The sequence below is a fragment of the Panthera tigris genome, chromosome B1 (assembly GCF_018350195.1).
Source record: "Panthera tigris isolate Pti1 chromosome B1, P.tigris_Pti1_mat1.1, whole genome shotgun sequence".
Classification (NCBI taxonomy): domain Eukaryota; kingdom Metazoa; phylum Chordata; class Mammalia; order Carnivora; family Felidae; genus Panthera; species Panthera tigris.
This window is the reverse complement of record NC_056663.1, coordinates 52,631,934-52,645,110: the sequence shown is the minus strand read 5'-3', so window position 1 is coordinate 52,645,110 and position 13,177 is coordinate 52,631,934.

The window sequence follows — 13,177 nt, the reverse complement described above, 5'->3', positions numbered from 1 at the left end:
ACAAACTGCGAGATCATGACTTGAGCCAAAGTCAGACGCCCAACCGACTGAGCCGCCCAGGCGCCCCTGTAGTTCTCTATTCTTTAAAGCACGTATACACACACACAGACACACACACACACACACACACAGTTTTATTCATTTTTTTATTATCAAAGTGTTACATATTTATTGCTAAAATTATGAGTACTATAGAAGGTAGAAAACGACAGTCTTTCTTACCACCTGCCCCCCTCCTCTCACCAAATAACTCTTAAATTCTCACTTCCCTTCTGAAGCCAGTTCTTTCTCTGAGATGTTTAACATCGAGCATATGATTAAGAGATAGTCTCCAGAAATTACATTTCTTCCTCTTGTGTGAGCAAATTAATTAGCATCTTTAAGCCTCAATTTTCAAATTTGTAAAATGGGCAAAATAACAATTCTTATCGCATAAGTTCAATGAGATGGGAATCACTGAGTGTGAAGCCTGGCATTAAATGAATGAATGAAAAGAGGCACCTGGGTGGCTCAGTTGGTTAAACGGCCAACTCTAGATTTGGGCTCAGGTCATGATCTCACGGTAATGGGATCAAGCCCTTGGTCAGCCTGCTGCAGCAAGCCTGCTCTGAGGGCTGCTTGGAGCCTGCTTGGAACTCTCACTCCCTCTCTAGCTCTGCCCTCCCCCCTCTCTTTCTCTCTCAAAGTAAATAAATAAACGTTTAATTAAAATGACTGGGGCGCCTGGGTGGCGCAGTCGGTTGGGCGTCCGACTTCAGCCAGGTCACGATCTCGCAGTCCGTGAGTTCGAGCCCCGAGTCAGGCTCTGGGCTGATGGCTCGGAGCCTGGAGCCTGTTTCCGATTCTGTGTCTCCCTCTCTCTCTGCCCCTCCCCCATTCATGCTCTGTCTCTCTCTGTCCCAAAAATAAATAAACATTGAAAAAAAAAATTTAAAAAAAAATGACTGACTGGATGGATAAATACATAAATACACTGTTTTTAATATTATTAGCTGGGGGCAGAAGAGGAGGCTTGCATTTCACCCAGTGACCCTGCTCTAACCACCTGTGCCAACCTGTGTCCAGGCAGGAAATCCGTGGACAATTGCCTGGCAAGTGTCGGCCAGCTGTCCAAGAACTCTTCCAGGATCAGGAGCTCATGGCTGTGCCATGCTTAGCAGGTAGCAGCCCCTTCTCTTGTGGTGACATAACTGTAGATAAGTATCCCCTTGGGACCAGGAAGCCCTAGGGTGACTAGCTTTAGGTAAGGGTGGGCACTTTATGTGGGCCTGGGTCTTAAGAAGAACTCATTGACTCTAGAAGTCCCTCAAGTCCCTGTGGCATGGGCAGAGGTAAAGACAGAAACAAGTGGCCTGGGCGGCAGGGGGGAGGGGGGAGCAGGTTCTGACTTAATTGCATTTCCACCCTGTTTTGACCTCTTTCTCTTCTCTAGCCTGTCAGGTTTCAATTTATTAAAAAAAATTAATATATAATTCACATATCGTAAAATTCTCTCTTGTAAAATGTGCAGTTCAGTGGCTTTTAGTATATTCACAAGGCTGTGCAATCATCACCGCTAAGTCCAGAACATTTCTATCACCCTGGCTGCAATTTGATTGGATTCAATAGACGTTTCCTAAAAGTTCCTTAAATAAAATCCCAAGGTCTCTAGCTAGAGCAGTCCTTGGGGCTTTGTTAGTTTCACTTCATTCTAGCTTCATCTTCTGTGTCTGCACCCGCAGCTCAGTCACACTCTCTCCCTCTTGCTCTGCACATGGACCTGATGAACCAGGACCATAGCTATGAATGGTGACCATTGCTTGGGCTCTCATCGTGTGCCAAGCACGACACTGAACACTTTATGTGCATTTTCCCTTATCCTTTTATCTTTTTTTTTTTAATTTTTTTTTAATTTATTTTTGAGACAGAGAGAGACAGAGCATGAATGGGGGAGGGGCAGAGAGAGAGGGAGATACAGAATCCGAAGCAGGCTCCAGGCTCTGAGCCATCAGCCCAGAGCCTGACGCGGGGCTCGAACTCACGAACCATGAGATCGTGACCTGAGCCGAAGTCGGACGCTCAACCGACTGAGCCACCCAGGCGCCCCCCCTTATCCTTTTGTCTAATGTCACAGAAGGGCCTTGAACTCAGGTCTGTTAGCTTCAACCCTGGTATTCTTCTTGATGGGCCAATGGACTCTGAACCACGCATTGGGCTCTTCCTCAAGTTTGGGATGTTCTCCCCATGTTGTCTGCTAAATAATACTTGTGTAAGTAGTTTACAGTTCAGCAAGCATTCGCCTCTGTTCTCTCATTTGACCCATTAACCTTGTGTGTTCAGGAGCCAAAATGCTTCCCTTCCTTTGAAATTAGATCCCCCCCCCCCATACCAGATCCATCAGATTCCAGGCCCTCCACTCATGTCCAAGACCAGGGCAGCAGTTTGTTATTCACACTTTCCTGATATCCTACTCAAATCAGTCTTTTAGGAAGTTGGGGTTCAATGCATACATATTTGTAAGCCCCTGTCTCTTGTGTTGATATACAACTTGGACATTTGGGCTTATCTTATTTCTCCTTGTGGAACATAAAGTCTTCAGAAGCACAGACTGCCTGAAAATTCCCTTTTTAAGGGCAGAGAGGGCTTTTTAGGAAGGATGGTCCCAGCACTTGGCCTTTCTCATCCCTTCTTCAAGTGGCAGAATCCTCTTTCCTCTGGGACATCTATTTTTTGGTGGCTTAGTTGGAACAAGTGTCCCAAGTTGGCCAATTTGAAGATGCACTCAGGGTTTTCCTGGGGTTTTCCAGCCAAGGCTAATGATGAAAAACAAACCATGTGTCCACTGGGGCTCCAAAGTTGGTGGGATGTGTATCTTCAGGCTCCACATGTGAAATAAATCTGGGAGGTAATGAGGGCCCTGATGACATATTTTTAACCCCTAGATTCAGCTATACCCTTATTAAGCTAATATGATTTTTTTTAGACACTTGCAATGGAGGAATACCAACAAAGGGCTGCACACACAGAATAATCTGTAATTCCATTGACTGGCTGGCCTGTATAAATGAGGAGACTATGGAACTGAAGAAACTGTATCCCTTCTTCTCTCATGGTTTGACAGTTTCTACAAAATTCTTTTATTATTAATTAATTAATTTTATTTTGCACTTGATCTTAGCCAAAAGGCTGAGAAGTGATTATTTTTATTTATTTTCAGAGAGAGGTAGAGGGCAAGTAGGGGAGGGGCAGAGAGGGAGACAGAGTACCAAGCAGGCTCCGCTCTGTCATGACCGTGAGATCATGACCTGAGCCGAAGTCAAGAGTTGGCTGCTTAACCGACTGAGGCACCCAGGCACCCCTCAAATTCTTTTTTTGAAAAAATAAAACTTGTTTATTTATTTTAGTAATCTCCACACCCATTGTGGGACTTGAACTCACAACCTTGAGATCAAGAGTCGCATGCTCTTCTGACTGAGCCAGCCAGGTGCCCCAATTTCTATTAAATTCTAAGTGATTAAGCCTTCCTTTGACATTACATACTTTAAAAGGAAGACGGTGTGGGGCGCCTGGGCAGCTCAGTTGGTTAAGCAACGACTTCGGCTGAGGTCAGGATCTCTCTGCTGCCAGTGCAGAACCTGCTTTGCTTTGAATCCTCTGTCCTCCTCTCTCTCTGTTCCTACCTCACTCTTGTGCGTACATGCTCTCCCTGTCTCAAAAATAAAAGGAAGGCAGTGCAATCATTGTTCTTATCCCTGACCATCATCCATAGCTTGTTAAAAGAGATGTGTGCAATTAAAATATGAGGAAAGGACTCATTATAACCCAAATGCTCTTCCCTTTACAGGTCTTATTCATAGGAAGGTCTCTTGGCTGCTAATACACCACTGAGTATATATAATAATGTAATGTATTAATATAATACACACACACATATTCACAGAAAGAAGCAAAGACAGTACAGAGACATTCCATATGCTCTACCCAGTTTCCCTCCCTCAGTGATTACATCTTTCATGGTTATGGCACAGTATCAAATTCAGGAACATGGTACAATGTACGTGTATAGTTCTGTGCCATTTTATCATATGGAGATTCGTGTAACCATCGCTGCAGTCAAGATACAGAACTATTCCATTACCACAAAGACTCCCTCCCCCTGTACTACTCCTTTATAGTCACACCCACCCCCCTTCCTAACCCCTGGCAACCACCAATTTTCTCCATCTCTGTAATTTAGTTATTTTGAGAATGTAATATAAATAGAATCATACAGTATGTGACCTTGTGAGAGTGGCTTTTTATTTTTATTTATTTTATTTTTTAAATGTGCATTTAGTTTTGAGAGAGAAGGGCAAAGAGACAGAGAGCGAGAGAGAGAATCACAAGCAGGCTCTGTGCTGTCCACGCAGATCACATCATGGGGCTCAAACCCACTAACCGTGAGATCATGACCTAAGCTGAAGTCAAGATCAGATGCTTAACCAACCGGCTGAGCCACCTAGGCACCCTGAAATTGGCTTTTGAAAATCAGCATAATGTTCTTGAGATTCATTCAAGTTGTTGCAGGTGTCATTAGTTCATTTCTTTTCATTGCTGAGTAGAATCCCATGGCATGGATGCTCCAGTCTTTATTTAACCATTAACCTGTTGAGGGGTATTTTGGTTATTTCCAGTTCTTGGCTATTACAAATGAAGCTGCTAAAAGTAATTGTGTATAGGTTTTTGTGTGGACATAGGTTTTTATTTTTCTTGGATGAATGCCGGGAATGTGATTTCTGGGTCACATGGTAACGGTATATTTAGTTTTGTAAGAAACTGCTGTACTGTCTTCCAGAGTGACAGTATCATTTTATATTCTGCCACCAATGTGTGAGAGATCCAGTTTTTCCACATCCTTGTGGAGTATTTGGTCTCTCACTATTTTCAATTTTAGCTCTTCTGATTGGTTTACAGTGATATTTATCATGGTCTTAGTTTGCATTTTCCTGATGGCTAGTGACGTTTATTGAAAATCTTTCCATGTGCTTATTTGCAATTGTATATTCTCTTCAGTGAAATGTCTCTTCGTGTCTTTTGCCCATTTTCTAATTGGGTTGTTTCTTTTTTCACTGTTGAGTTTGAGTGTTCTTGGTATATTCTAGATGGGAATCTTTTGTCAGATTATTATACGAATATTTGCACTATTATTACAACTAATTATTGCAAATATTTCAAATATTTTCTCCTTGTCTCTGACTTATTTTTTAATCTTCTTAGGAGGGTCTTTCACTGAGAAAAGTTTTCAATTTTTATAAATTTCAAGTTATTAATTTTTCTTTTATGGATCATACTTTGGGTGTCGTGTCTAAGAAACATTCACCAAACCCTAGCTTCTGAAGATTTTCTGTTATGCTTTCTTCTAAAAGTTTTGGGGCGCCTGGGTGGCTCAGTCGGTTAAGGGTCCAACTTCAGCTCAGGTCACGATCTCACGGTCCGTGAGTTCGAGCCCCGCGTCGGGCTCTGGGCTGATGGCTCAGAGCCTGGAGCCTGCTTCCGATTCTGTGTCTCCCTCTCTCTCTGCCCCTCCCCCGTTCATGCTCTGTCTCTCTCTGTCTCAAAAATAAAAAATAAACGTTAAAAAAAAATAAAATAAGTTTTATACCTGTATATTTTACATTTAAATCTATGATAATTAATTTTGATAATTAATTAATTATTAATTATGATAATTAGTTTTGTATAAGGTGTGAGTTTAGTTCAAAGTTTATTTATTTGTTTTACCTATGGACATCCAGTTGCTCCAGCACCATTTGTTGAAAGACTATCCTTCCTCCATTGAATTGGACCTTTGTCAAAAATCAGCTGGATGTACTTGTGTGAGTCTCTTTCTTGGTTCTTCATTCTGTTTCAATGGTCTTTGTAACTATTTCTTTAAAAATACTATGCTTTCTTGGGGCGCCAGGGTGGCTCAGTCGGTTAAGCATCTGACTTCGGCTCAGGTCATGATCTTGCGGTCTGTGAGTTCAAGCCCTGTGTCGAGCCCTGTGTCAGGCTCTGTGCTGACAGCTCAGAGCCTGGAGCCTGCTTCGGATTCTGCATCTCCCTCTCTCTCTGCTCCTCCCCCACTCACGCTCTATCTCTCTCTCTCTCAAAAATAAATAAACATTAAAAAATTAAAAAAAATACTATACATTCTTGATGACTATAGCTATATAATAAGTCTTAAAATCAAGCAAAATGATTTCTCCTATTTTATTCTGCTTTTTCAAAATCATTTTAACTACTCTAATTCTTTTGCCTACCTACATAAATTTTAAAATAATCTTGTCTGTAGTTATAAAAAGGTCTTACTGAGAGTTTCACAAGAGTTGCATTAAATCTATATATGAATTTTGGGAGAATTGACATCTTTACTATATTGAGTCTTTCAATCCATGGACATGGTATATCTCTCTATTTATTTAAATATTTCTTGATTTCTTTCAATAGTGTTTTATAATTTTTAGTATATAGTCCTATACATGTTTTGTTAGACTTACTCTTAAGTATTTATTTTTTGAGCAGTTGTATATATTATACTTTTAATTTCAGTTTTCTCATATTTGTTGCTAGCATATAAAAACATAATTGTTGATCTTGTGTCCTGCAACCTTGTTGAACTCATTTTTTAGTTCTAGAAATCTTTTTTGGTGATTCCTTGGGTTTTTTTATGTAGATGATCATGTCGTCTGCTAATAGGCATACTTTTATTTCTTTCTTTCTTATTTGCATTACTTTTATTTTCTTTATTTGTCTCATTGTTCTGACTAACCTTCTAGTACTGTGTTGAACAGAAGTAATGAGAGTGGATATCCTTCTCTAATTCTCAATCTTAAGGAGAAAGCATTCAGTCTTTCACCATTAAGTATAATGTTAGCTATAAGTCTTTTGTAAATAATCTTAATCAAGCTGAGGAAATTCTCCTCTTCCTAGTTTTCAGAGAGTTTTCTTTGTGAATAGGTGTCAAATTTTGTCAAAAGCTTTTTTTCTGTACCAATTGATATGATCATATAATTTATCTTTTTTGGCTTATTAATGTGGTGGGTTACACTGATTGATTTTCAAATATTTGACCAGATTTGCATCCCTGGAATAAATCTCTCTAGTCATGATGAGCAATTCCTTTTATATATTGCTGTATTCTATTTACTAATATTTTGTTAAGGATTTTGCATTTATATAAAAAGATATTGGTCTGTAATGTTCTTTTTGTGTGTTTCTTGGTGTTGCTTTGGTAGCAGGGTAATACTGGCCTTACAAAATACATTGGGAAATGTTTCCTCCATTTCTGTTTTTAGGAAGAGATTGTATAGAATTGCTGTTATTTCTTCACATTCATAATATTTGGTAGAATTATCCAATAAAATAATCTGTGCCTGGATATTTCCTTTTTGGGAATTTAAATTACAAATGTAATATTCTCAGGAGTTACAGGGTTATTAAAATGATCTATTTCATATTAAGTAAGTTGTGGTAGTTTGTTTTTTGAGGAATTGGTCAATTTCATCTAAGCTGTCAAACTTACGTGTGTAGAATAGATCATAGTACTCCTTTTTTGTCTTATGATGCCTGGAGGGTCTGAAATAATATTCCTTGTTTCATACCTGATCTTGGCAATTTGTATCTTTGCTTTCCTTTTAAAATTTTCAATTTTGCTAGAGTTTTGTCAATTTTATTGATCTTTTCAACCAGCTTTTTGTTTCCTTGATTTTTCTCTATCATTTTTTCTGTTTTCAAATTCATTGATATCTATTATTGCCTTTTTAATTTCTTTCCTTCTACTTACTTTGGATTTATTTCACTCTGACTTTTCTAGCTTTTTGAGGTGGGAGCTTAGATTATTTAGTTGAGACTTTTTCCCTTTTCTAATAGAACCATTTAGTGTTATAAATTTCCTTCTTAGCACTGCCTCAACTATGTCTCTCAAAATTTTTAAAATTTTTTTAATGTTTACTTATTTTTGAAAGAGAGAGACAGAGCACAAATCGGGGAGGGGCAGAGAGAGGGAGACACAGAATCCGAAGTAGGTTCCAGGCTCCAAGCTGTCAGCACGGAGCCCTATACAGGGCTTGAACCCACAAACCAAGAGATCATGACCTAAGCTGAAGTTGGACGCTTAGCAAACTGAGCCACCCAGGTGCCCCCCACATTTTAAAAAATTATGTCCTCCTTTACAGATTGCAAAGCTAAGTCAGAACAAGATTATATGTTCAAAGAACACAACTAGGCAGTGGTAGAGAAATCCCTGTCTCCTTGTGGTTGGTATAATTGAGATATAATGTATGTTTCATGTCAACAATGTAAGAATTTGGTATTTGTATATATTGTGAAATGATCACCATAAATAAGTCTAGTTAACATCCATCACCATACATAGTTACACTTATTTTCTTGTGATAACAACTTTTAAGATTTACTCTCCAAGCAACTTTCAAGTATGCAATATAGTATTATTAACTGTAGTCATCATGCTGTACATTACATTGCATGACTTACTTATTTTATAACTAAAAATTTGTACCTTTTGACCATCTTCACTCATTTTGCCCACCCTTCATCCCCTGCCTCTGGCAACCACCAATCTGTTCTTTGTATCTATGAGTTTATTAAAAAAAAGTGAGATCATATGGCATTTATCTTTCTTTTTCTGACTTATTTCACTTAGCATAATGCCCTCAAGGTCCATCCATGTTGTCTCAAATGGCAATATTTTATTCTTTTTTTTATGGCTGAGCAATATTCCATTGTACATATACCATACCTTCTTTATCCATTCATTTGTTGGTGGGCAGAGGTTTTTTCCATGTTTTGGCTATTGTAAATAATGCTGTAACAAACATGGGATTGCATATATCTTTTTTTATGTTTATTTATTTTGAGAGAGAGCTAGAGAATACAAATGGAGGGAGGGGCAGAGAGAGAGAGAGAGCAGAGAGAGAAAGAGAATACCGAACAGGCTCTGCACTATTAGCATGGAGCCCAACCTGGGGCTCAGACTCACTAACTATGAGATCATGACCTGAGCTGAAATCAAGAGTCAGATGCTTAACTGACTGAGCCACCAGGTGCCCCAGGATTGCATATATCTTTTTGAATTAGTATTTTCACACCTCAAATTTTTTATGTTGTATTTTCATACCGTTTTATATATTTTATGATTTTCCTTGAAACTTACTCTTTGAACCATGTATTATTTAGAAGTGAATTGCTAGTTTCCAAGAGTCTACAGATTTTCCAGTTCTTTTTCAGCTATTGATTTCTTATTTTCACTTTATTGTGGTCAAAGAACACATCCTGTATGATTTCAATTCTTTTAAATTTATTCAAGTTTGTTTTATGAGCCAGGACATGATCTATATTAGTTCCATGGATATTTGAAAAAAATGTGTATTTTGCTGTTGTTGGGTGGAATGTTGTACCAATATTGATTATTTTTTGTTGGTTGATGGTGTTCTTACAGTGTTTTTGAATGTGTCTCTTTGTACAGCTTTTTTAGTGACATAAGCTATCACTATCAACTGGTATTGATACCACTTTGAGTGAAGGAATGAAGTGTAGGAATCTTACCTCCCTTTATGTTCCTCTCCTATTTACAGTGTAATTGTCTTAAGCATTTCCTCTGCATACATTGAGAACCGTATCAATGTTAAAATTGTTGCTTCAGAGGCCAACTATAATTTTAGGAATTCAAAAAGAGAAGGAAAATCTATTTTATTTACCAATATTTTCCCATTTATGTTGTTCTCTCTCCCTTCCTGATGTTCCAAGATTTTTTCTTTTATTGTTTCTTTTCTGTTTAGAGAATTTCCTTTAGCCATTCTTTTCATGTAGGTCTTTAGCAACAAGTTCTATTAATTTTATTTCATTTGAGCATGACTTGGTTTACCCTCATTCCTGATAGATATTTTTGCTGAGTGTAGAATTCTGAGCTGGCAATTTTTTTTCTTTTAGCACTTAGAAAATATTATGCTACTTTCTTCTGGCCCCCATGGTTTCTGCTGAGAAATATGCTGTGATTCCAATTATTTTGCCTCATAGGTGGGGTGTCATTTTTCTCTCACTGCTTTCAAGACTTTTCCTTTGTCTTTATTTTCCCAGAGTTTGGTTATAATGAGTTTTGAGGTGAATTTCTTTAAATTTATCCTGTTTTGAGGTTTACTCAGTTTTTTTTAATCTCTAAGTTTATGTATTTTGGCAAATTTGGAAATTTTAAGTCTTTTTTTTTTTTTTTAATACTTTTTTAACCTTGATCTCTTCTGGGATTCCAGTGACTTGTTATTTTTTTGTTATCATCTCATTATCTCTGAAGTTCTCTTCATTTTTAAGTCTATTTTCTCTCTGTTGTTTAGACTGGGTAATGATTTCTACTGTTCTATTTTTTGTCTTATATATTTTATTTTTAAGTGATCTCTATACCCAACGTGAGGTTTGAGCCCACAATCCCAAGATCAAGAGTTGTGTGCTCCACCAACCGAGCCAGCCAGGTGCTCCTTGTGTTCTATTTTCAAGTTCACTGATTCTTACCCTTGTATTCTTCATTCTGCTGTTGAATCTATCTACTGAATTTTTAATTTTGGTTACTGTATTTTTTTAGTTCTAATATTTCCATTTGGCTCTTCTTTCTCTGTTCTTCCTTGCTAAGAGTTTCTGCTTTTTCCTTTGTTTCAAGTGTGTTTGTAATTGCTTCTTGAAACACTTCTATTATGGCTTCTAGAAAACCTTTCTCAGATAATTCTAACACGTGTGTCATCTTGGTTGAATGTCTTTTCTTATCAGGATGAATTTTCCTGGTTCTCAGTATAAGGAATGACTTTCAGTTGAAACCTAGACATTTTGCATATTACATGACAAGACTGGATCTTATTTAAACCTTCTGTTATAGTAGGTTTCTGACACTACTGGAAATTCAGGCTCCCCACTAAGCCTCTACTGATGCAACTCTCCCTGAGATCATCGGAGGCGTCTTGTTTCTCTCTGTGTGGCCTCTATTTATGCCATGAGAAGAAGGATGGCCTCATTATCAAAGTGTGGTGGTGAAAGTCCTGACTCCATTAGGTTTCTCTAACACCATTCCAGCTGAGAGTGTGGTTGCTACGTTGCTACTGGGTGGGGTTGTGAGACCAGGCTTCCTATGTGGTTTTCACTGACAATGCAGAGTGAAGGATTTCACAAAAAAAAAAAAAATGTTAAACTTTATTGAGAGAGAAGGAAGAGGTGGAATAAATAGAGAAACACACTATTCTGTTAGATGAGAAGACTCAATATTGAAAGATACACTGATATTTTAGAACTTCATAAATTTATCCTAACATTTATTTAAAACAATAAAGGGATGAAAATAGCCATGAAAGAAAAGTAATCATAGGGGACTTGACCACTAAATGTTAAAATGTATTATAAAGCTATAATCATAGCACTTAATAATACTAGATAGATCAATGGAACAGAAATAGGTAGTCCAGAACTATATATAGAAGTTTATTACATTATAATATGCCATTTCAGAAAGAACAGATTATTCAATAAAAGTATTTGGATAACTGCTAACCATATAACAAAGTATAATAACAAATTTTATCTCACACAGTACTGTATGTATAAATTTTAGTTGGATCAAACATATAATTAAAAAAATAAAACCACACCAAAAACCATAAAATACCTAGGAATAAATCTAACCAAAGAGGTGAAAAATATATACACTGAAAAATATAGAAGCTTATGAAAGAAATTGAAGAAGACACAAAGAAATAGAAAAAGATTCCATGCTCCTGGATAGGAAGAACAAATATTGTTAAAATGTCAATACTACCCAAAGCAATCTACATATTCAATGCAATACCTATCAAAATAACACCAGCATTGTTCACAGAGATAGAACAAACAATCCTAAAATTTGTATGGAACCATAAAAGACCCTGAATAGCCAAAGCAATCTTGAAAAAGAAAACCAAAGCTGGAGGCCTCACAATCTTGGACTTCAAGTTGTATAACAAAGCTGTAATCATCAAGACAGTATGGTACTGGCATAAAAACAGACACTCAGATCAATGGAACAGAATAGAGAACCCAGAAATGGACCCACAAAAGTATGGCCAACTAATCTCTGACAAAGCAGGAAAGAATATCCAATGGAAAAAAGACAGTCTTTTCAGCAAATGGTGCTGGAAAAACTGGACAGCGACATGTAGGAAAATGAAACTGAACCACTTTCTTACACGATACACAAAAACAAACTCAAAATGGATGAAAGACCCCGATGTAAGACAAGAAGCCATCAAAATTCTTAAGGAGAAAGCAGGCAAAAACCTCTTTGGCCTTGGCCACAGCAACTTCTTACTCAACGCATCTCTGGAGGCAAGGAAAACAAAAGCAAAAATGAACTACTGGGACCTCATCAAAATAAAAAGCTTCTGCACAGCAAAGGAAACAATCAGTAAAACTAAAAGGCAACCGACAGAATGGGAGAAGATATTTGCAAATGACATATCAGATAAAGGGTTAGTATCCAAAATCTGTAAAGAACTTATCAAACTCAACACCCAAGAAAAAGATAATCCTGGGAAGAAATGGGCAAAAGACATGAATAGACACTTCTCCAAAGAAAACACTGAGATGGCCATCTGACACGTGAAAAAATGCTCAACATCACTCATCATCAGGGAAATACAAATCAAACCCACAATGAGATACCACCTCACACCAGTCAGAATGGCTCACATTAACAACTCAGGCAGCAACAGATGTTGGCAAAGATGCAGAGAAAGAGGATCTCTTTTGCACTGTTGGTGGGAATGCAAGCTCGTGCAGCCACTCTGGAAAACAGTATGGAGGTTTCTCAAAACACTAAAAATAGAACTACCCTACAACCCAGCAATTGCATTACTAGGCATTTATCCACGGGATACAGTAATGCTGTTTTGAAGGGACACATGTGCCCCAAAGTTTATAACAGCACTATCAACAATAGCAAAAATATGGAAAGAGCCCAAATGTTCATTGATGGATGAATGGATAAAGAAGATGTGGTATATATATATACAATGGAGTATTACTCAGCGATCAAAAAGAATGAACTCTTGCCATTTGCAACTATGTGGATGGAACTAGAGGGTATTATGCTAAGCGAAATAAGTCAGTCAGAGAAAGACAAATATCATATGAGTTCACTTATGTGAGG